This window comes from Panthera leo, chromosome C2 (assembly GCF_018350215.1).
Source record: "Panthera leo isolate Ple1 chromosome C2, P.leo_Ple1_pat1.1, whole genome shotgun sequence".
Lineage (NCBI taxonomy): Eukaryota > Metazoa > Chordata > Mammalia > Carnivora > Felidae > Panthera > Panthera leo.
Window position 1 is genome coordinate 92,940,747 of NC_056687.1, and position 24,956 is coordinate 92,965,702.

The 24,956-nt window shown below is 37.4% G+C and overlaps 1 protein-coding gene across 4 annotated transcripts in view; it reads left to right on the forward strand.

The window, feature by feature from the left end:
* Nucleotides 1-20,090: 20,090 nt before the first annotated feature.
* Nucleotides 20,091-24,956, forward strand: part of SPATA16 (spermatogenesis associated 16) — a 242,839-nt gene continuing 237,973 nt past the window's right edge. For all 4 annotated transcript variants that reach the window (XM_042903103.1, XM_042903104.1, XM_042903105.1 and 1 more), the window contains exon 1: nucleotides 20,091-20,208. The gene's annotated coding sequence lies outside the window, so the exon portion shown is untranslated. The remainder of the gene's footprint in view (nucleotides 20,209-24,956) is intronic.

The following is a 24,956-nucleotide window of genomic DNA, read 5'->3' on the forward strand; positions in this document are numbered from 1 at the left end:
CTCAAGAGATGAAAGTCATTGCAAGTAGAACTTCCCATAGGATCCTCACTCCTTTTCCTCTTCTCCTGCTGAATAGAAAGGGCTGCGAAGACTTGCAAGGGAAGAGTCCTTACCCACCAGCACACAGTCTATTTTGACATTAGCAAGAAATTAAACATTTGTTAAGTTTCTGGGTTTTCGGGGTTTATCGATTACAGTAGCTAGCACTGAACTTAATGAATGCAGGTGCCTTCCTGCTTTGTATACACTGTATAATTTTGGGTTTCTATACTCACATGTGGGGTAATTATTATTGTACAATTTTTTTCTGATATCCAAAATTAGAGTTCAGTAACATTTACCAGGTAATGAGATTTTTAAATTAATCCTCAATAACTATCTCAAAGAGAAATCATTTAAAAGGTGGAGTTAGAGTTTAGAATATTTCATCTGTTTTTTAAGGTTAATCCTTCAGACTATTGTGACCCTACCTTATGCTAACATAGCAGTTCTATTTTCTCTTAAAATACATTGACTTCAACAAAACAAAAATTTATTTTTCTTATATATCAGTAAGCACAGATGATCCAATGCTAGTAGGATGAATCAGTGGTGTTAGAACATTTTTCCAGCAATCCCCGGTTTTTGGTCCTTGGGTTCACTGTCAGAGATGGCTTCCACCATATTTACCCTCCAACCTCACCAAAGAGGGAAAGCAAAAGAAGATAAGGGGACAAAGGTGGAGGAAAAGTTCTTCTTATTCTACATACACAAGCTAGAAATTGCATATATCACTTCCGTTTGCATCACATGAGCAGAACATAGTCACACCATCAGAGCTCAAGGGAAATGGAAAATGTGTCCAACCAAAATTCCTGTTACTCTAGAAAGGGATAATATATCCAGGGACCAAAGGAATGGAACATCTGTTGCTTCTGTCGTAGAGGCTTGCAAAGCACATTTGATCAGGATTTTAGAAGGTTTTGTACAAAAAAGAATGTGATTCACTCTAAAATAAGGAGGCTAAAAGATTTTACTGAGAAGTAAAGTCATATTATAATACACACATTTAAAAATTATATTTTCTTGACTTTAAAGAGCTATCAGTTCAATAATTATTAGTGCACTACTATCATAACCCCTAAGAAGAAAAGTTCTTTTTGAACCATAGCACAGTGCTTTTTATTATTTAGAATTTTTACTTTATACTCATTGCACTAACTCCTCTAGATTTATTTATATATACATTTCAGCAATTATTCACTGCTCTGTTTCCTGTATTTTTACGCATTTAACTGTTTGTATTATTACTGAATTATAGGGTATTCTTCCTGATGATATTTTAAATACCAATTAAATTCAAAGCATATAGTACCAACAGTGTGAATCATTTAGTTAAAATGATGATATTATAAGTAGTTGTGGTCAAGTTTTCACATGAACACCACCACTGCCTGGCCAGCAATAGCTATAAGATGCATCCCAAATTTAGAGATGTTCGGATGTTAGGAGCAAAAAGTTCATCTTCAAATAAAGAAAATACAATAATTATATTGTAGTAAATGTACCCTCTCATCCTTCTCCTCAGCTCCACTCATTCCTGTTAGCTATGTGTCTTTCTGAGCAGCACAGGCTTGTGAAGTAAGAGAACACCATTTTCTTTTAAAAGATTCAAATTCACTTTTGTGGTGAACATTTACATAGCTCTGAATTTATATACGTTGACCATTGTTTATATTTTTATATGCTGCCTATAAGCATAAAAAGGAGGACTGATATGTAGTAACAGAACAGAAGGTAAACAGTGATGGCCACAATATAAAAGTGTGGCAATAGGTAATTAAGAATTGGAAGGGCTAAGAAAGGATGGAAGAATATTTAAGGGCACAAAATTCCTTAGTTTACCTTGTGAACATGCAAGCTGTCTAACATTAGACGCTGTCTAACATTAACAGATAATAAAGGATTAGTATATTAAGTGACTCTTGAAATTAAACCAAGAGACTTAAAAGGAAAAGCATGACTAGGAGAAATATAAGGATGGAACAAAGGGACAAGAGAAAGTATAGACCAAGTGAACTGAATTCTTCTTCTTTAATTGTGGGGAATCCATAGACACAGTATAAAGCTGTTCTTTCTAGGAATTAGGGCAGGAAAGGCAGAAAAATCTATTTACTTTTCATTATACAACTTCTGTCGTTTTGAGAAAACATTTTTTAATTTTTAATTTCAATGATTATAATTTTAAAGTTTTTTTCACTCTTTTAGGAATAACTGGTTGTTTTTAATGATCCCTAATTGTTTATTTACATTCCATTTTTATTTCTTTATAAATTCTGTAAACATTTTACTTGTACACTTTATCAATAATTCCAGTCATTAAAGTCCTTGGAAATCTGTATCTCAACATTAATTCCATCTGTGGTTGCTTGTTTCCCTTTTGTTTGTTATTGGTTTTATTTTAACTGTGATTAATTTTTAATATAATTTGGGGAGATTACCCTAAAGGCCTGAATAGTGTATACTTCTCCAGGACACTATTGACCCGGAACCATGTTAGCCCCACTGAAGGATCCTTTCTGATCTCCTATCTCGCAGTGAAACCCAATTTCAGTCTCCTATTCCCAGAAATAAGTCAATATTTATCCTAGGATAAGGTTTCCACTCTCAGGTTTTAGTTTATTTCATCCTTGGAAGTATCTCTTATTTTCTGTGATTCTAGTGATTCAAGTAACACATTAAAAAGTGTATTTTAGCTTGAGTTGTTGTATTATAGTGGGAGGGTCCTTCATAGTATTCACTTACCTGTACTGGAAGATCTAGAAGAATATGAAATTCTATGAGATTTACTAGTGCCCTAAAACAACAAACATCTATTAGCTCATAGTTTCTAAGCCATGCATAGTTTCTAAGCATGGCTTAGCTGGGTACCTCTGGCTCAAGGTCTCTCACAAAGCTGCACTCAATGTGTTGGTTGGAGCTTCAGTCATTTCAAGGGCTGGACTGAAGGAGGATATGCTTCCAAACTCACTCACTAAGGTCTCCATTGGCTGTTGGCCAGGGTTATCAGCTCCTTGCCACATGGGCTTTTCTGCAATGTGACAGCTGGTTTGTTTGGAGGGAACAAACAGAAAGAGATCAAGTGAGGACAAGATGAAGCCACAATCTCTTTGTAACCTAATCTTGAAAGTAGCATCCCGTTACTTTGGACTACTCATTAGAAGAATCATTAAGTTTAGCTCACACTCAAGAGGAGGGAAGTACTCAAGGATTAAGAGGCAGAAGTCACTGGGGGCCATTTTATAAGCTATCACAATGACAAAAATACATAAATTTTAAGAGAGTAAATTTGGTATTTATATAAATCACATGTCACTCTTATAGGTGTCTCTTTCCTTGAGTCCTTATTGCTATGTTACTCAACTGAATTGCCCACCATGAATCTCTTTTATTTCATTCTGTATGCCTTTAACATGATCTTTCCTCTACAAACAATGTTTTCATCATGTAATTCCTCTTCAATAAATCTTTCTTTGGCTCTTTATTTGCAACCTCTCCTCTGTTTCTTTGATCTATCATACTACTAATCAAACTTATTTCTTCTTCTCCCTGAGAAGTAGGTTTTTTTTCCTTTAACTGGTCTTTTCCTTGCCACTTCCCTACATTTATTCAGGTTATTTTGCATGTCTTCATGGCTTTCCCTTTATCCAGCTTCCTGACAAATATTCTCATAATCTTTCAAGATCCAGTTTGTCTCATCTCTTCCTTCTAGGCATTCTCTGCCTCCCAGCTCATAGAGTTATGTTTTATTACCTATATCACTCATTTGACAGTTAATCACATACTATTTTGTGACAACTCTTATGTGAATATTATCTTCAACTCCCACTGATATTTAATGTAAATGTAATATTTCTTCAGTTAGATTATTAGTACATCAAAAGCAGGAATTGATTTTCCAGGATACTTACATCATTCAAAATGTGCCTAGCATATAGATGTCACCCAAAAAACCCTCTGAGGGGCACCTGGGTGGCTCAGTCGGTTAAGCATCCAACTCTTGGTTTTGGCTCAGGTTCTGGGATTAAGCCCTGAGTCAGAATCTGCTTTGGATACTCTCCCTCATTCTGTCCCTTCCCTGCTCACGTCTGCATACTCTCTCTCTCAAAATAAATAACTAAACTTAAATAAAATAAAATAAAATAAAATAAAATAAAATAAAATAAAATAAAAAATAAACCATGTGAAACATTGACTTATGCAAAAATAAGCCAAAACGTATACCTTTAAATCTACCTTTCACCTACAACCATCTGAGATCCAACATGCTGTATATATTGATGACTCTTTTGCATTCCAACAAATGAAATTTTTTATTGGATACTCAAATGTATGAAAAATGTGTGTCAAAGCCAAAACACCAATTATAATCAATAATGAGTAAAAATCAATGATGATGATGTTTCAAAGTTCACATGGAATTTTAAAAAACCTTTAGGAAAATCAAATTCAGTGGTCAACCTTTGTGACCTTTGTTTTCACAACCGTGAGTGCCTAATTATCCAAGTGCAGACATTCTTAAAGATACGAGGGGAAAAGCTAGGGGCAGTGATAAAGGACATGGAACATGAGTAGGAAAATAGCCATAGAGAGCTTTAAATTATTTTTTAAAAACCCTTAAAAATGAAAACCAACATTTAATCCTATTCCCACTCATGAAGCAAAAATCAGGCTGAAACGTTGGTAGTCAAGTTCCCAAAGTGCATAGCAAGCCGTTGTTGTAGCCTCAGGGATGTTCGCGGTGGATGGTTCTGCAGGCTGCCCTGTTATAGGATGACCCAACGCAAGGCCATAGAAAAGAAATAATAGGTTAGCCATACTTCAACGTTAAAGATGCCTTTTGAAGAGATCCTCACATGAAGTCTAGAAACCTTTCAATCTTATTTCTGTTACAAATTATGCTTGAACAAATCACAGCAGGACGCCCAGAATCTCAAGTACTTTAAGAAAACAGCGACAACACAACGAAAGAAACTAAAGTTTTCTCATTCCAAACACAAGCTACTTTTGAAAAAAGGAAATTTTTACTAGGTTACAACGTGTTAAGTGAGGTGTCCAAGGGCAGAGAATGACTCATGGCAAGGCTAAGAATAAAACATGAGTTTTACACCCTAGAAAACTTTTATTTAAAATAAAAATTTAAAACCTATGTGTAATTGAAAAAATGTTCTCACGAATTTCTAAGTGTTTCACCGAAAAGTTCCTCTTCTCTGCCTCTCTCTTTCTCTTTAGATTTAAGGTAAGCACTTGCAAAAATATTGTGCTAATAGGATGGCATTAATCTCAGGATATAGAAACTTTAAATACAGAGAGCTGAAAGGGGAAAATGAAAGTGAGGAGGGAGAATTAAATGAAGTTAACTTTTCTATTTTTTGTAATAGCTGGACTACTCTAATAGGCATTTATGTTAGAGGACATTCTCATACAGTGCAAAGAGCATGCATTCTAAGATCAGAAAATCTGAGTTCAGGGGCACCTGGGTGGCTCAGTTGGTTAAGTGCCTGACTTCGGCTCAAGTCATGATCTCACAGTTTGTGAGTTTGAGCCTCACATCTGGCTCTGTGCTGACAGTTCAGAGCCTGACATGTTCTTCGGATTCTGTATCTCCCTCCCTCTCTGCCCCTCCCCCACTCATAATCTGTCTCTGACTTTCTCAAAAATAAATAAACATTAAAAAAAATTAAAAAAGAAAAGAAAAGAAAATCTGAGTTCAAATGCCTGTTCTGCCCTATGAAACCTGGGTAAATCACTTAGTCCAAGCCTCAAGGTCTTTATCTGTAATTTGGGTTACAATTCCGCCCAAAAGAGATATTTTGTAGAAAAAATCCTTTGTAAACTCTAAAGCTTATATAAATATTAAGCCACATTTGGCCCCCAAGATTTTGTCATTTTTCCCCTAATGCACGAAAGGATAGCAGCTAGCTCTAGGCAAAACTGCAAAACAGACTAAATCATATTTCACCACTCTTCTCTTTTCCATGTTTCACCCTCTTCATTATTTCTTACCCATGTCTGCTGCTACTGTGGAAATACAAATGCCCTCCTTCCATCACCTTCTCTCTTTTCCACATCCACCAAGATGAGAAAAAGGTATCTATCCATATCTATATGCACATACCCTTGCATAGGCATGTAAGGATGAGGGCTTTTGGAGGAAGAAAATAAGATCTGCTTCTCCACCTGCTAGCAGTTTATCAGACACCAAAAGACAGTGTCTCCTTCCCATATCCCAGAAAATTTGCTACTGTGATGCAGATCATGGACCATGTGAACAGAAGACGTTGCAGTAGAATAGGAATTTGGGGGGAGAGTAAATATTTGTGCAGCACTACACACAAAATAAGACACCAACCATTGGCCTAAGCCCTACATCTACTTTCTATTTCATTTTTCTAAAGCACTAAAGGTAATTTCTGGGTACATGGCTTTATTTGTAGGGCAATAATTGACCTTAATAGTGTTCAACACTAGAACCAGTAGGTATTTATAAAACAAAGTTGCCCAATATGAATGGTATCTGTTTTTAAACATGGAGCTCCAAGTAGTGTTGGATAACAATTTGGTTTTTATTATTTTTATTTTTATTTTTTTTAATGTTTATTCATTTAAAAGAGAGAGATAGAGAGCACAAGCAGAGGAGAGGCAGAGAGAAAAGGAGAGAGAGAATCTCAAGCAGGCTCCACACTGTCAGTGGAGAGCCCAAGCGGGACTCAATCTCACAAACTATGAGATCATGACCTGAGCTGAAATCAAGAGGCGGTCACTTAACCAACTAAGCCACCGAGGCTCTAAATAACAATTTGAAATTAAAATATAGTTTAATCAGATTTACATTCATAAATTGAATGATTGCCAAAGTATGTTTTCCTTTGATTGTTCTGGAGACATTCCAAATATATGAAAAACAATTTTTTCTGCAATATGCAAAAAATTAAGTGAAACATTGAAAAGTAGCCCACTATAATCTGTGTGACTTGATGCTACGAGATTTAAGCAGTTGTAGAGTCACTAGTGTTTTTCTGATTGCCATTTAAAATGCATGTTAGAGCAGCCTGGTTGGCTCAGTCGGTCAAGCATTGACTTCAGCTCAAATTGTGATCTCACAGGTTTATGAGTTTGAGCCCTATATCAGGCTCACTGCTGTCAGCATGGAGCCCGCCTTTAGATCCTCTGTCCCCCTCTCTCTCTGCTCGTCCCCCACTCATGCTCTATCTCTCAAAAATGAATAAACATTTAATAAATAAATAAATAAATAGAATGCATTTTAGTAAGAATAATTACACATTCCAACTAAGATTTCCATACTATTCTTATACCAAAAAATGTAATAGTAGTAGTTACATAGATTCTAGAGGATCCAGTGATTTCTCCCTATTTGATATATATTATTTCCAAAACCACTTGCTTCTAATATGGAATATGCATAATCTTGATATTAGCGAAACTGTTTCAGAAGTGGACTGTTATTAATATTATATATTTTAATTATTATAAATGTGTTTATTTTTATGTGCCATGTGCAATCATACATTTGTCCAACTCCATACATCCTAGTAAATAGTTATGCTCATAATTGAAGTTTATATATGATAAAGGACTTTACAAATTACATGTAAACAATTATTATTTGTTTTCTAGCTTTCAATAGTTATCTTGTAAAATCCATTTCCTATTGTCTGTAATACATGCTCCTTCCTTGGGAAAGTGCTACATCTATATTTTCAAATATATTTATGCACTATAAATTCCCACTGACATTATGGTAATTTTCATTTTCATTTTCATGTAATAATCCACAATTTTTCTATAGTCATGTTGTATTTCCACCATAGCTATTAATTTATTAATTTATTTCTAATGTTACAAATTTCATTAAGAAAGTCTTGGCAAGCACCTGTCTTTGCAAACCAAAGTTCTTATGTGGGCGTTTTATTTGAAGATGTTATTTTGCTCTCCATGTCTCTCCATCCTCAACCCTCAATTCTCCATGTCCTTCAATAATCAATTCTTCCTCTGCAGATGTCAGTTTCCTCATCTCCATGGTCCTCTATTCTTCCTCTCTGGCCAGGAGACTTTTGCCATTCATCACACTGCCTGGAACTCCCTAGGCTTAAATCAATTTCATTGCCTCCTTTCTTAGCCTTCACATCACCACTTCTGAGCGCTAATGGAGGAAATCACACAACTGCTCAGATTGACTCCATATTGTTTATGGCTTCCACATCCACTGGGTACTCACACCTGTCTGGTAAACCTTCTGGGTTTCCCTAGGCACCCTCTCTCCCGGTCTCAGATTGGCAATTTCAAATGTCCTCCCTCTCCTCACACCTCCGATCCCATCTCCTGATCTGTCACTCTCAACACAATGAATCTCCTATTCAGAGAGAGAGAGAGCATTGGGAGCCTCCTTGGTGCTGAGCTCTCCCTCCTCCCATACCTGGCTGGCCTCTGCTGTGTCCTCGACCCCAGATGTCTGCCCTCCTCAGAGAACTTGCTCTCACACTCAGACCCTCCCCTTCCTACTTCAAAACCCTTCTTCTGCTAACACCTTCCTCCCCCAAGCACCACTCTCCCAAGTCTCACCCACCTTAAAATAAACTCTCCTGACCTTTCCTATGCTAGTTACTTCCATCTACTCTCCTCCCACACATTTCTCAATTTCCTGCATCTTAGCCCACCCACAAACTATTAAAACTTCCCTTGCTAATGATCTCTTTTTACCGATCCAATAAATGCTTCCTAATCCTACGCTTACTTGATATTTTGGCTCCGTGTAACACGTTTTATTGGTCTTTTTTTCCCCCAAATTCTCCCTTTTTCGCATCTTCCATGACACTACACTCTCCTGACTTTCCTTGCCCAGTCTCTTTTTTGGGGCTTCAGTCTCTTTTTTAGTCTCCAGTCCCTTTTTGGGGGCTCATCCTTTTAAGGAGGGTATTGAGGTTCCACACTCAGCCTCCTTCTCTTCTTATGTTAAAATATTACCCCTGGGTGATTTAATCTACTGCCATAGATTCATTTACCATCCATATGCCGAAAACTTCCAGAATTACACCCCAGTTTTCTCTGCTGAGACTCAGACCCATGCAAACAACTGCTCATTAGGTATTTCCACTGGGACATGCAGTGGAGTCCTACAACTCCCATGGTCAGAGCATAACTCATTAGGTACTCACATGTAGCCTGTTGCAAATCCTCTCCTGGGACTCTGGAAATTTCTCTGGCTTTAGTACATGGCTTCCCAAACTCTTCTGTTTTATTGAGCCAGAGATGTACGTACATATGTACAAATTAAGAGTGATACATATAGAATTTTTCCTGACATCGTTTCACGTTAAACACAAAATCCACACAGTTTTTCTTTCTCTATATACCTGAATCTGTCAGTTTCTTTCCATGTCCACTGCTGCTTGCCTAATTCACACCACCATCATGCCAGGGTCAATGCTGGTGAGAGAGAAGCTGTAAGCAGAAGGGGGTGTTGAAGTGGGGAGGGCCTGAGTGTGAGAGCAAGTTCTCTGAGGAGGGCAGACATTGGGGTCCAGAACACAGCGGAGACCAGCCAGCATGTGTGGAGGGAGAGCTCAGCACCAAGGAGACTCTTGAGTTCTCTCTTTCTGAATAGGAGAGGTCTTGTGTTGAGAGTGACAGATCAGGAGATGGGATCGGAGGTATGAGGAGAGGGAGAACGTTTGAAATTGCCAATCTGAGAATGGGAGAGAGGGCACCTAGGAAACCCTCTTCTAGATTACTGTTACAGCTTCTAGCTCATCTCTCTTCCTCCTGTGTGGTCCTTCCAACATACTACACCCTGTAGCCAGTGATTTTATTAAACAGATCTCCTTTTTAAATACTTCTGAACGCGACCCACAGTCCCTAGGAATTTCTAAGCTGCTGAGCATGACATCAAGACAATTGCAGTCTGGACCCTGCTCAGCCCTGAATCTCACCCCTTGTCACTGCAAGCTCCTTCACTCACTCTGCCAGTCAAACTGAATCCCTTGAAATGCTCCAAAAGTGTCATGCTCTCTTTCCTCTTGAACCTTAGCACATGCAATACCTGTGTCTAGAGTGCCTGTATCTACCTACTCAGCCTGCCCTCCTCCTCTGTATAATCCCTCCTCCTATTTCTTCAGTCTTAATCTGGAGGTTATCACCTACAGAACACCTTTCAGATGCGCTTTCTGCAAGAAGTTACTTTTGCCCACAGTGGTGCCTCCGTATCTCGTGCTTTAGCCCTTTATTAACATGTATGCTGCATCATGATTCTCTGTTCACTTATTTTGGCAAGCATTACGGCAAGGCCAGAGGAAGTGCTAAGTTAACAATTTTGAGTGAATGAAAAATGAAGTCCACCCACAGCAAAGCATTTGTTGTACAAGTGTTTATACCTTATACACGATTAATTTCCAAAGAAATACGGAAGAGGAGGCAAAAATCTGTGTCCTCCTTAGATGAATACGTATATCCACTTTAAAACAGAAAATCAAACCATGTGAGAATCTCTCAGCATGAGAAGCAGAGTACATATGGAACCTGGATGTGGTTAAACTGTTGTGCTCAGGCAGGTCAGGAGCTGGGGCATCTATTGCTTGCCATCAGTAATAAGGCCTGTCAACTGGTGGGTAGACAATAGAATGTCAGCAGTCACAATACTGCTGTGGCTCCCGTTATCTAGTTAATAAGCTCTACCTACTAAATATGCATTAGACTAATGGAAGAGAGCGATGCAATAATCTTCTGCACAAATGCATGACCGTCGTTTTTTGCAAGCGGCTGAAGATTAAGAAAATACTGGTGCAGCACCCTGATTAAATGTTACACTTATTTAACACTTACTAAAACTTTTCCACTCTTCTATTATTAGTTTTCTTTCTCCGTTTTAAATACAAACTACAAAGTCATTCAATTCCATTCCTGAACCAGACGTAATGCTAATATTTTCTGCTTTAAGTAAAAAGTCTAATCGTTTTTCTTTCATCTTTCCCTTCTTATGGTAACTGATCTTTCCTATCTACAACTCCATGTAGAGTTCTTAGGTCTATTTGGGGATTAGCCTGGTGACTTCTTATGTCAGTACTAAAATGTCACACAGCTTTTTTTTTTGTTTTTTTGGTTTTTTTTAAATCACAGAAGTGGTATTACAACCTGGGCAAAAAAAGAAAAAGCAACACCTTCCCCACCCCATGCTGCACAGGTACCAAGTGATTACCCACCTCTGTCTTTACAAACTGATGTTCTGTTCTTTGCTAAAATGCCCTACTTGTCCAGCCCAACTTGTCGAGGCAGATTATACTGTTATCTGCCATTAGATAGAGTTGCCAGACAAAATACAGAAAAACAGGTTAAATTCGAATTTCAGATAAACAACAAATAATTTTAGTGTAAGCATGTTCTATGTCTTATTTGTAATGGATGGGTACTAAAAATTATTCATTGATTATCTAAAATTCAAATGTAACTGAGCATCTTCTAATTTTGATACATCTAGTAACCTTAGCTGTGAGGGCTACAGTCAGAAAGAGTCCATCTCAAAAATCACCTATTTCCTCACTAGCCACATCCCACAACCCTCCAACCCCACCTCATCTTTTTATTACTGTGAAAGTTACCAACTCAGGGATGCAGCAGGAAAGGACCTAGCAATCCAGGTCCAAGTTTAAGCCCCAACCTCCTCATTTTCCATTGAGGAAACAAAGGCTCAGGGTTCAGGACATACAGTAACGCGATAGTAGAGTTGCAAGGAGTTCTGGTTTTGTTGTTGGTGTTGTTGTTGTTCTTGTTGTTGTTGTTTACAAGCCTTCTACTCTAAAGGTGTTAGACAGTGTTTGTTTTTGTTTTTGTTTTTGTTTTTTAAGAAAAGAGGCATTTTCAGGATACCACTAATAAAATACAGCTAAGCTTGGTTGGATGGGACATGCTTATTGATCCTCTCTCAGAAAGTCTAAAAGTCATATAAATATCCATTTAACTAAAATGCATGCAATATAATGCTAAGCAAAACAGTGGCTAAGCCAGAAATAAGGATATGGGTATGGTGGTACAGCAAGAAGACAGAGGTGCAGAAGCTGGAGGTGTCTACATGTCCATGGAAGCAGAGAAGTCCCTGGACACCCTGAGAGTTTCTCCTCAGGACTGTATAGGAGCCTTTATATCCCCATGATGGGCTATATGTGGCACAGCTAATACTTATCAATGTAAAGGTACATTGGAAAACGATCAACATAAAATGATACATGTACATCTGAACACATTCAACTTACTTATGCACCAAGACATAAGTAAGTTGCCTTTGTGGGGGTCCAAGTCTGGGCCTGCTCTTCCCATGAACTCTCACTGTACTCCCCCACAGATATAACTTCCTCTGTATGACATCTATTATGTTTTACTAAGGTGCAATATAATTTTAATATTGCAAAATCTCAGGCATATGATTCTCAAGATCACACTCCTTTGCCCCCAGCTTCCTGAAGGATACAGTCATCAAAGAAATCAATTGGAAATAATACTCTGAGTAGAGAAAGGCTTCATCATGCATGAAACTCAGAACCTGTCTGCTGTCTGTCCTGAAAGAGACCTAAAAATAATAGAATGCTTTCCTTAAGCAGGAAGAGGGAGTTTAGCAAGCAGCCATGTGCTTTGGAACAACAAGGAATAACAGGTACATTGTGCTGGTGGCCAGAGTGATGTGATGTAGAACAGCATGAGAGAAAGGCAGTGGGCATATTAGAGGGACCCAGTGACAATATAGACAATGCAGAAAACCTGGCTTGGAACTAACTAGCCAAACAAGGGAAAAAAATAAAAATAAAAAAGGATTTTGTCTCCTAATAAGTGTAATTCATAAAAAATTAAAGAAGATAGATGGATCATGGGCAAAAAGCCTAGAGATATCTAGGACCGAAACTCAGAAGGTGTCTGTAAAGAAAAACAGACATGGTGTGCTGGAGCCAGCTCTTTACTGGCTTCTGGGAGCCAATTGTACACCTCTCTTCCCAATGCCATGTGCAGTGACCTTGTGGTAGTGGTTTAAAAGAGGCCACTGTAAGGAATATTTATATATGGAAATTGGCACACTGCCAATCAGTGTTTGTGTGTATGTGTTTGTTTTCCTGAGAGCTGGTTTATAAGCACAGCACTGCCCACTACCTAAAACCCAGCAGAGGAAACATGAGCGGGATGGTATAAGACCAACAGGCTCGGGATGCCTTCAAAGAAGATGGCCTGGGGCCAGAGGATATATTCACTGGGGCAGAGGGAGCAGAACCAGAAGTAGAATTGGAAAGAAGAGTCTGGCATAATTTCCCCAGACCTAGAAGCTCTACCTATCCAAATCTAATTCAGAACAGAAATCTAAGAAGTTTATCTCAAATTATGTGGAGGCAGAGAAAAGAGCATGGGAACTTTCAGTAATATGTAGAAACCAATGCTCTGTAAACATGAACATTTTTATTTTTGTTTGCTTCCAGATTTTACTTTTAAAAAATTCAAATCCTGTGTTTGCTATTCTAAGGACTATTGTTTCTAAACTTTAGCCTTGAGAGCCCCAAATGAAGTATCTGCAGCTGGCGCCGAGAGCAAGAGATGCCGAAACAGGCAAGAAGGATGTAAAGTTAAACTTCACCCATTTCCAAACAGAAACTAATAGCTATTTGACCAAGCAGGGCTATACCTGGAATTTGCAAAATTGGCTCCAGAGGTTCCACAGGGCTCCCACACCCTGTGAAGGCCCCAAATGTAATAATGAGACTTCAGCATGCATCCTCAGGGGTAGCCCCTGAATTTGCTCAACAATATCAAGCCTGCTCATTAATTTGCTTTTCCCGTAACTTCAAGACAAGGACAAAACTTAAACAATCTGTGTTTGCAAGGGAAAGCACATAATTGCTTTTGCACTTTAGCAGAAGGTAATTGCTAAGCCTATTCCAAAGAACAGGAAACACATTTCTTGTATTTTCCTCACCAAAAATTTTGCCAATCATAATAAAGAATTTTGAAGACAATTCAGATAATGAAATTACACTATATGTGCAAAAGAGAGCATTAATCTCTTTGGCTTTTTTAAGAAATTGTGATATTTACTATTACAAATAGAATAGGTATTTTATAAAGGATATGTAAAAGAATGACCAGGGATAATATCAGAAACAAATATATAACATCCATTCATGATAAAAACCCTCAACAAAGTATGTTCAGAAGGAAGATAAAGTCCATATATAAAAAACGCACAACTATTATCATCCTCAATGAGGGAAACTGATATCTTTTCATCTCCAGTCAGGAACAAGACAGGGATGTCCGCTCTCATCACTGTTATTTAACATAGGACTGGAAGTCTTAGCCTTAGCAATCAGACAACAACAACAAAATAAAAGGCATCTAAATCAGCAAGGAAGAAGTAAAATATTCACTATTTTCAGATGACATGATACTATATATAGAAAATCTTAAAGAGAGGCGCCTGGGTGGCTCAGTCGGTTAAGCGGCCAACTTCGGCTCAGGTCATGATCTCGCGGTCTGTGAGTTCAAGCCCCACGTCGGGCTCTGTGCTGACAGCTCAGAGCCTGGAGCCTGTTTCAGATTCTGTGTCTCCCTCTCTCTGACCCTTCCCCGTTCATGCTCTGTCTCTCTCTGTCTCAAAAATAAATAAACGTGAAAAAAAAAAGAAAAAAAAAGAAAATCTTAAAGCACTAAAAAACTATTAGAACTGATCAACAAATTCAAGAGTCGCATGATACAAAATCAATGTACAGATATCTGTTGCATTTCTATACACCAATAATGAAGAAGAGGAAAGAGAAATTAAGGAACCAGTCCCATTTATAATTGCACTAAAAACAATAAACTTCTCTGACATCAGCCATAGCAACTTCTTTCTAGAAACGTCTCCTAAGGCAAAGGAAACAAAAGGAAAAATAAACTATTGCTACTACATCAAGATGAAAAGCTGCACCATGAAGGAAATAATCAACAAAACTAAAAGGCAACCTACTGAATGGGAGAAGACACATCTGATAAAGGGTTAGTATCCAAAATACATAAAGAACTTATAAAACTCAACACCCAAAAACCAATCCAATTTAAGAAAATGGGCAGAAGACATGAACAGACATTTTTCCAAAGATGACATACAAATGACCAACAGACACATGAAAGGGTGCTCGTCATCACTTACCATCATGGAAATGCAAATCAAAATTACCATAATACCTCACATCTGTCAGAATAGCTAAAATCAACAACACAAGAAACAACAGGTGTTGGTGAGGATGTGGATAAAGGGGAACACTCTTGAACTGTTGATTGGAATGCAAACTGGTGCAACCACTCTGAAAAACAGAATGGAGTTTCCTCAAAAAGTTAAAAAGAGAACTGCCCTGCAATCATCAATCATCACACACTTGGGCTGTTTCCATAATTTGGCTATTGTAGATAATGCTGCTATAAACATTGGAGTGCATGTACCCTTTTTAATTAGTATTTTTGTATTCTTTGGATAAATACCTAGCAGTGCATATATATACCTAGTGTGTATATATATATATATATATATATATATATATATATACACTCTCTCTCTCTCCATATATATATGTATATATATATACATATATATACATATGTATATATATGTATATATATATACATATATATACATATGTATATATATATGTATATATATATACATATATATACATATACATATACATATGTATATATATGTATATATATATATACATATATATATATATATACCCACACACACTCAGCCACAGAAATGAATGAAATCTTGCTATTTGCAACTACATGGATGGAGCTAGAGAGTATTATGCTAAGCAAAATAAGTCAAAGAAAGACAAATACCATGTGATTTCACTAATGTGTGGAATTTAAAAAATAAAACAAATGAACAAAGGGAAAACAGAGAGAGAAAGAGAGAGAAGCAAACCAAGAAACAGACTCTTAACTACAGAGAACAAACTGATGGTTACCAGAGAGGAGATGGGTAGGGAAATAGGTTAGATAGGTGATGGGGATTAAGGAGTGCACTTGTCGTGATGAGCACTGGGTGATGTATAAAATCACTATACTGTACACCTGAAACTAGTATTATACTGTACGTTATTAACTAACTGGGATTTAAATAAAAACTTAAAAAAAAAAGAAATAAATATGTGTTACAGTTTTGTGTGTTGATTTTTCTACTTTGAGCTCGTGAAAGTTTTTTTTGATGTTCTTTCTCTAAAATACGTACTTAAGGGCGCCTGGGTGGCGCAGTCGGTTAAGCGTCCGACTTCAGCCAGGTCACGATCTCGCGGTCTGTGAGTTCGAGCCCCGCGTCAGGCTCTGGGCTGATGGCTCGGAGCCTGGAGCCTGTTTCAGATTCTGTGTCTCCCTCTCTCTCTGCCCCTCCCCCGTTCATGCTCTGTCTCTCTCTGTCCCAAAAATAAATAAAAAACGTTGAAAAAAAAAAAAATTTAAAATACGTACTTAAATCATACACACACACACACACACACACACACACACACACACACACAGAGTTTTAGAGGAGAACAAAATCTTAGTAATCAATTACTTCAAAGCCTAAATGCTACAGATAAGGAACTGCAGCCAGTTTGCTAATGGAAGAGCTTAAGTCCTGTCTTTTAGTTTTGAATCAGTGTTCTTTCTAGGACTATGATACAATGCTTCGCTGAAAAAAAATAACCTAATACTTATTGACTAAGGTGTACGAAATATTAAAGTATGTGATATTCAGGTAGAGTGAGGGGAAGCAGGTTAACTGAAAGAAAACACTAAAATGCCCGGGTTATCCTGACTCCTCTATCTTCAGCAACTCAGAGAGCCTTAGGTGATAGTTTCACTTAGGGCCATCTGCAATCTCTAGTAATCATTCCTCCTAACTTCATGCTGAGTGACTGAACAAGTAACCACAATTCATAACTGCAAGACAAGATGGTCTCTAAAATGGCTTCTACTATAAAACGTTCATTGCTAACTGCATGGTCTCTTTCTTATCCCTATGAGTACTTTCCAATTCACTGGCTCACCAGGTAACTCGTCTTAGAGAATCTGTATTGCATTTGCCTGGTATTTGTAAGAAAATGTCCTACTTTCTTTTGGCACATGAAAGGTCTTTATACACACCAACAGAAAGTGTTTTAACCATATTTCTATGGGGACAATGTTGCCTTAAATTTTTTTGTCCTTAATATTATTTGATGTTTTCTGGAACAACGATCCTTGGCTTATCAAATTTTTGTATCAATTGTTTTGACAACTAAAAGCCAAGTTCAGGAAGAGGTTTCTAATCCAAAATCACTTATTCTATTTTTAGTTTACACTGACCTGTGCTTGGAAATCACTTGTGATTATAAAAAATAAATATTGAGAGAGTGCTGTAGACGATTATGCAGGTGTGGCACTGCACAAGTCCAGAGGACATCATTCATATTATTCATAATGGATGTGGATGATGCCTTCTCTGGAGTTGTGCCATGTACAACTTTCATGGCCATGCATGGTGGCATCATTTGGGGGATTATTTTCCTTATTTAAGGAGTATAAGAGTCCGTCTCATGTAGTTTGCATTCTGCAGCAATTACTTACTCTTTTGCCTGGTTTTACAAACTCTTTCCACGTCTGAAATACATAGGCTTCCATACCTAACAAAATCTGAACTATTTGACCTGTGATGACAGAGGGAAAACTTTTAGCTCAAGATTATTAAAAGTAGAGATCTAAATGGGAAGATACAGGTTCAAATTCCCATTCAGCAAACTGCGTAAGTCATTTGTGGAAAAGTAATTTTCTTCAGTTGTATAGGAGGGTAGAAGGACCTGACTTACCTCACTCAGTCACTGCAGTGCGGTAAAGAAATTGAAACCAACCAGCGCTATCTTGCCACCTATGGGAGGGGTGTGGGATTCAACAGATATTTTAAAACTTTGAAGGAATTCATATGACAGCTTTGAGATTTAGCCCAATCATTGACTTAAGGGACTCAAGCAGAGTAGCTGCCTACTCATGGAGAAATCAATGTCAAAACTTGGAAAGACTGGGGGTAAAAAACGTATAAATAAGACATAATAAGAGAAATATATATACATAATAGACATGTATAATCAACTTCACTGGTAACCAGGCAGTGCAAATATGAAAATCAAAGGGAAATATTCCTCACCTACCAAATTAACAAAGATGACAAAAATTGCTGTTGGGGAAGTTGAAATGAGACACCATCACAGAGTACTACTAGCAGGATTATAAATTGGCAACATTTTTTAGTAAGTCAACATCACAGCAGGACACTGGGCTATTAAAAAGTTAATGCTCTTTGACTTAGAAATTCCACTTATAAGAGTAATCCTAAAGAAATAACCCCAAAAAAAGTACACCAAAAGATGTGCATGAGGATATGTATTTGTTTGGGAAAATTTGGCAAAAAACAAAAACAATAACAAAAACACTGATACTCCCAATAAAATAAAATCATGGTATATCCACCCACTAGAGTATGTAGAAAATAAATAATATTTTAGTGGAATGTTAAATGGCATGTAAAATGAATGCTATCCAATGTTATGTGAAGAAGACAAAGTAGACTTCCAATTTAAAAGTCATTATATTGAGTGTACTTTGTAAAAGATAGCTATAGTCATTGGCAATATAGAGCAGTGAAATCATGACTGGACTATTTTTGTAAGTTTCAAAAAGAGGCAAAACTAAACCATTGTGTTAAAAAGCCAGGGCAATGATTACCTTTGGGGAATAAAAACACAGGTAGTGATTAGAAAGGGCTTCTGATGTGGTAGAAATGTTTTACTTCTTTTATTTGGATCGTGCTTACCCTGCTGAGTTCACTTACTGACAATTCATTGAACATACTTGCAGTTTAATTCATTTTTGTGTACGTGTACCATATTTCAATAAAAAGTGATACCTATATGATTTGTTAAACGATAAGGAAAAGCAAGGGAATGTCATACAATTAGTAACAGTTTTTAGCAGAATGATGCAATCCTTAGAGGTACATAGGTTTTTTGTTTTTTTTTTTTTTTAATTTTTTTTTCAACGTTTTTTATTTATTTTTGGGACAGAGAGAGACAGAGCATGAACGGGGGAGGGGCAGAGAGAGAGGGAGACACAGAATCGGAAACAGGCTCCAGGCTCCGAGCCATCAGCCCAGAGCCTGACGCGGGGCTCGAACTCACGGACCGCGAGATCGTGACCTGGCTGAAGTCGGACGCTTAACCGACTGCGCCACCCAGGCGCCCCTATATAGGTTTTTTCAAATGTGTTAATAATATTCTTCCTAAATGTAGAGAAGATAGATACACGGCTGTTCTTAATACATACAATCAGGGTTTGAACTCCTACATATGTATATTTTAGAGTAAAAATATTGTTCTTTAAAAAAGATGTCTGGGCCACCTGGGTGGCTGTCAGTTAAGCAACCAACTTTGGCTCAGGTCATGATCTCACAGCTCACGAGTTTGAGTCCCGCTCTGGGCTCTGTGCTGACAGCTCAGAGCCTGGAGCCTGCTTCAGATTGTGTTTCCCTCTCTCTCTGCCCCTCCCCCCCCCACCCCCCCACTCACACTCTCTCTCTCTCTCAAATATAAATAAACATTAAAAAATTTTTTTAAATGTACAAAACTTTATAAAGTTTATTTATGTATATGATACCTGCATATTTATGTTAGAGGCCGAGAAGAGGCACGATCTATTTATTTCTATCTATTCTTAGCAAAAAGACCACAAAGATACACAATAAGTGTTCTTAGTGTTTCTCTTTAGAATACAGGTAATTTTTACATTATGTACACATTTTGGAATTTTACAAATTATTCTTAAGTATCATATTACTTTTAGAATCCAGAAGCAAAAATACGAACTTTTTTTTTTTTTCAAGGTAAAAAAAATCGCGCCTTGTACAGAAATGTCACGGAGAAGCCTGCCAGGTCTCGCGGGTGGAGCACCTCGGGGAGGGGCGGGGCGGAGTCGCGCGGAACGTGACGTTTCAAACCTGCGCGCCCCCCGCGAGCGCACAGACCGGCGTGGTCTCAGACTGGGACGTTTGGACTCGGGCCTGTGCAGATGCAGCAGCTGGGAGTCCAGAGCTTCGCCCCGCCCCCGCTGGGTTGACCCACAGCTCAATAGGTAGGAAGAAGTTCAAGTGCGCTCGATTAAAACTTTTCACTTTTACTGGCTGGGTGGGAAGGAAGGGTGGTGACCTTCAGGGGAAAGCACAAGTAAATTGTGGAAACCCAGGGCTTCTGGTCTTCCTTCGCACCGAAGAAAAAGGAACGTTGCTTGTAGATAACCCTAATAAATAGCCGAGGAATCATTTTTATGCAGGCAGTTGAAAGATAGGGAGTTCCAAAGTGTTTCCCTATCCAGTTCACTGACCCGCCGTATCTCATTCCCACTTGGATGAGAAAGGGAAAGCTAGGATCATATTTGGTTTCTGAGTAATAGATTTTTTTGTTGTTTTGTTTTATCCTAACTTGTATTTCTCAATGAAGTGTATATTTTGAGGACATCTACCTGTAATCACGTGAAAGATGATGACTATTTCACAGTACAGAGTGGTTTTTTTGTTTGTTTTTTAATCATTTGCAGTAAGAGATGTTTGTTGTCTCCTTAACTCATGATGTGACCGTGGACTGAAGATATTGAATGCTACTGAGTAGTAGGCCAGGAGATAATCTGAGCTCTTTTTCTCAGACACAGACCATTGTCTTCCATCCATGTATTCTAACATGCCTGGCATAAAATGTGTTGTTCCATGTATGAGTGAGTGAATCATTGAATCTGTGAATGAACGTCGTTCACAAGGAGCCTACCGTGCAAAGGTGGTTCAGCATGAGCAATGAAAAATAGCTGTCAACCTTGCTTAAACTTGCACATTCCTTGGGGTGCCTGGGTGGCTTTGTTGGTTGAGCGTCTGAATCTTGATTTTGGCCAGGGTCATGATTCCAGGGTAGTGGGATCAAGCCCCATGCGGAGCCTGGCGTCACACCTCCCCTCCCTGACCTGGGTGTGGAGCCCACTTGAGATTCTTTCTCTCCTTCTGCCCCTTCTCCCCTGCTGTGCTCTCTCTAAAATAAAAAATAAATAAAGTAAAATTTCACATTCCTTGTTTATGAAGTATTTATAGGTATCAGGAAGGATCTCTGTTTTTAAAACACCAGCTAAGTGTTTGCCATTTTCAGTAAGCCACTAGTTTGAAATAAATGCATGAAAATTTATTTCTATTGATAATTTAACATTTTCTGATTAAATTTAGTGTGCTAATAATGTTATTATGCACACCAAAGGGCTTTGGATCTTTCACATTTCACCAGTTAGACCTTGGATGCCATTCAGGTGCTCTTTTAAATATTATTGCAGGCTGGATGTACTGCTTTCCTCCAAATGGAAAAATTAATTTGATTAGGACCCAATAATAATATTTTACAGGGTTATGTTTTCGTTTTTGTTTTTTCATGTGTGGCAAGAGCTCAAATATCTTTTTTTTTTTTTTTTTTAATTTTTTTTTTTTTCAACGTTTTTTATTTATTTTTGGGACAGAGAGAGACAGAGCATGAACGGGGGAGGGGCAGAGAGAGAGGGAGACACAGAATCGGAAACAGGCTCCAGGCTCCGAGCCATCAGCCCAGAGCCTGACGCGGGGCTCGAACTCACGGACCGCGAGATCGTGACCTGGCTGAAGTCGGACGCTTAACCGACTGCGCCACCCAGGCGCCCCTCAAATATCTTTATAAAGTGAAAGGTAAGAGAGAAGAGAAAAAGATTGTACTGGAAGGAAGAAATGGGCCAGAATCCTTCAAACTGCCTAACTCTATACACATTCTGTAGTTTTCTTCATTGGCCTGATTTGAATAAAGAATGGAATATTGATTCTGATGGGGGATAAAGGGACTCAGCTGAAGGCAAGATTATGTTGTGTAGTGTTTCACAGAAGTTTAAAACAGTTTTAAACCTCTTTTTCAAGTGCATAGAACCAACGTAACTTGGTGAGTTGCCATGGTGTGCAACACAAGTACATAATCAAGACAGAACTGAGATTTTTTTTGTTCCCAAAGTGGACTTTTCATTTAAGTACCTGTTCAACCCTGCTCAGTCTGTTACTCATCAGTGTTATTATAACCAAATGGCTAAAACTTCCAGTCTGGTCATTTTTAAAGATATTTCCAAAGAGAAATAATTTTAAAAGACACTCAGGAAAAACACCTTTTTATTTTTTTTTGCCACTGTTCAGAATGAACTGCTTGTAAAAGAAACTGCCCTAAATGCATAAAGTTATTCATCTTCTGAGCAGTGAAACTAGCACATTGGACATTGATTACAACTTAAAAGAAAACAACAAATGAACATGAATCCTAATCAGGAGATATAGAACCTTCAACTGATCTCTAGTCATAAACCCACAGTTTATTCCTTACTGCAGGAGAATATTTTCAAATTAAGACACGATGACTAAAACCACATCTCTCTACTAAAAACACATCTCTCTACTAAAACAACATTCTCTCTAGAATTTGACTGCAATTTCTGTCTTTATTTTTCTTTTATGTGACACATCAGTTGAAAATAGATAAATAGGTGCCCCAATAAAGGTAGGCTATGGTAACAAAAGCCATACAAACACCATATGCTCAAGGGTTTTTAAATCCTTTTATATCCGGGAGCCCAGAATATTGTCTCTTTACTCGGGTAAAATATATTGAGTCATCTTCCTGGAAAGTAACATTCAAGTTATTACATTTTGCACCTATGAAGAGCCTTTTTGAATTTTTTCAGGGATGTTAATAAAATAAAATACTACAGCAGTCTAGCTTAAAGATCACTGAAGGAGAGACTATAACTTATCACAGCTCTGGCTAAATTTAAAAATATACATGATAAATGAGCATGATCCAGGTGTCCAATATAAAGAACATTTTCCTAATTATCCAATTTTTTAAAATTTCTGAGCAATAACAGCAATAATAAAAATGGCAATAACAATATTATAATAGTTAACATTTATTGAGCACCTACTATTATCAGGTAACCTTCTTCTGTTACTCTTCTCAACAACCACATGAGGCAGATATTATCATTAACACCATTTTGTAAATGAGGAAACTGAGGACCCAATGGCCATGATTGTTATCAACATCATCCTAAATTATATGGTGGGAAAAACTGCTGTAAAATAAACATGATAGCAAAGATTCAGCTTTACCTCTACTACTTTTTAGAAAGGCTTGGGCATAAATTTATTTACCACCGCATGATGTGATATACACTTAGTATGAAATATCTTAGAGTCATGTATTTGAACCACCAGTATTTCACAATTTTAGGCAATTTTGAAAGGTAATTGAACTGATTTGACACAGGATATGTATTAGAATGTGTCCCTTTAACCTTGATGAGTAGAAGCTGAAATCACATTGCAACCTAGAATTGCATGACAAGTAGAAAATTGATTTAAATAGAATAGTTCTAAGTAAATAGTTTTAAATAGTTTTTAAGTAGATCATTTTAAATAAAATGTTTCAGGAAGACTAATATTATAATTACTAACAGAAATAAAAATCACTAATAGAAATCAGAGCTTTTGATTTCAATTTCTTTTCACAGGTGAATTAGTTGTTCTATCTGGCTATTTACTTAAGTTAAGTAAAAGTTAAATCTTAATAAATAACAACGTTGCTTATTAAATAATCTCATTGACACATTGCTATTTATTAAGGTAAATAAGATTTGTTTATTTAAGATTTACTTAAATAAGTTGTGCATGTGCCTTTCAAGAGTAAACATTGATATATGGAACCAAAATTTAGAAACTAAGATTAAATTTCTTCAACAGAGGAAGGGAATTGCATATAACTCTGTTTGAGTTGGTGTTTTTTAAATGTGTTTGAAAATATGGACTTGAAAATGCTGGTCTTACTTTACTTTAGGCACCTTTAGTTGTTACTTATTAGGATGATAGCTGCACATGTTAGTTGGAAAGTTACTGGCACTCAACCTGGGCCTGTGTTTCTTCGCTAGAATAACTTTCCTTAGGAAATTCCACATTGTGGGTGTTCATCTGATTTCACATGCATGAATGCTTCAATGCTTTCCCACTAGTTAGCACTTAAATTCCTATTAGCCAGCATAACTCAAGCAGAAGAATTCAATGATGTCTTTAAAGATCACCTAAGTTATAGCTTGAGAAGACATTGTATTGTCACCCCCTTCCAAAAAAAAGTGCATTTAAATTGTTAAAAATCAGCTCAATTTTGTTAACGTGAAGGTGTAAGGAATAAAAACCATGACATAATAACTACTTCACATCCCTGTAGAGCAGACATTTGGAAACCTAAATTTTAATTGTAGGGGAAAAAAAGGGGATTGCAATAGCCCATGGCCTCCACAGTCAGCTCTCAGTATATTCCTAGGCTGAACATACCTAGTCTTTACTCTTGGAAGGTAAGGGTGTGTGTGTGTGTGTGTGTGTGTGTTTTGAGAGTCCACAGAATACTGCTCAGAGAAGGAGAATGCTAGAGGAAGGAACACATAGAAGGCATCTAAATCTCCTGAGGTACTAGGGGCAAGGCTTAATTAAAGATTCTCAAAAGTTCAGATCTCAGTTAATGTCCCCATATTTTATATTAACTAATGTAATCAACAGTGAAGGGAACATTATGTTAAACATGAGGGTCATTACCAGCCTAAGGGACAAGATTTTATATACATTAAAAATGATACTATTTATGAATTTAAACATTTCAACCTATATACAGAATCCCTTCAGATGTTGCCCATACATTCATTGACAAATTCCATAAATGTAGAAAAGTAGAGATAATCTGAAGTTCATAGAAGCTTTATCTTTTCATGCAGTTGCCATTTTCCCCCTTTTCTCC